Consider the following 1,205-nt stretch of genomic DNA (forward strand, 5'->3'; position numbering starts at 1 on the left):
CACATGTACAGTGCGATTGAAACTTCGTGGCCCATGCGCAGAAGTTGGTATTTTGTGGAAGAGCCACACTCAAAGGGCCAAAGAGCCGCATGTGGCTCGAGAGCCGCAGTTTGCCGACCACTGGGATAGAGCATCCGCCTGGGGACTGAAGGGTACCAGGTTCGATTCCAGTCAAGGGCACATGCCCAGGTTGCGGTCTTGATCCCCAGTAGGGGGCATGCAGGAGGCAGCCGATCCATGATTCTCTCTCATCATTGATGTTTCTATCTCTCTCTCCCTCTCCCTTCCTCTCTGAAATCAATAAAAATATATTTTAAGAAAATAAATAAACACAAAGCTTGACCTCAGACAAGTTCACACACTGTTTTGAGAGCTGTGTCAAGTGTGTGTACCCTCCTCCAGGGCACCCAGGACAGTGTTCTGCCCTGAGTGCATGACACGGGTGGGAGGCATGGCAGGCTGCAAGGACCCGCGCCTGGTGACCCATTACCTTATGGATTTGATAAATGACGTCGGGCTGCGTTATACTCAGGATGTCATTGTTGCCTTTCAGCGGCAGGGCGTGATCCTTAAATTCCTGGCCTCGGAAGTCCTCTTCGCTCAGCTTGTGCCGCTGGATCATGGTCCCCATCCCGCCATCCAGGACCATGATCCTCTCCCGCAGGACGGCCTCGATCTCGGCCCGCAGGGTTCTCTTCACGCCCGCTTTAAAGAAAGGGAGCGTGTGACTTTAAAAAATGAAGGGGGCAGGGGTGGGGGGGACATGTGTGGAGAGAGGGTGTGGAGTCCTTGATAACCATTCACAATAGGGAGTACTCATCAAAGATGTGCGCATAGCTCCGCAGCGTTAGAAAAACGGTCCCCCAAACCTTTTCCACTGAGTTATTACCACGCCTAATGCAATGAAAGATGTGCACCGAACACGGTCACGGGGGAAGCAGGGGTGCCTACGGGGAGGTGGACACGGGGTGCCGGCGGGAAACAGCGGGGTGCGGGCGGGGGAGGACGGGGTGCCTACAGGAGAGGACGGAGAGCCGGTGAGAGAGGACCGGGTGACTACGGGGAGGTGGACACGGGGTGCCGGCGGGGAAGACCGGGTGCTGGCGGGAAAGGGCGGGGTGCCTACGGGGAGGTGGACATGGGGTGTCGGCGGGGGAGGACGGAGAGCCAGTGAGAGAGGACGGGGTGCCTACGGGGAGATGGAC

The sequence above is a fragment of the Myotis brandtii genome, unplaced genomic scaffold (genome assembly GCF_000412655.1).
Source record: "Myotis brandtii unplaced genomic scaffold, ASM41265v1 scaffold679, whole genome shotgun sequence".
Taxonomy (NCBI): domain Eukaryota; kingdom Metazoa; phylum Chordata; class Mammalia; order Chiroptera; family Vespertilionidae; genus Myotis; species Myotis brandtii.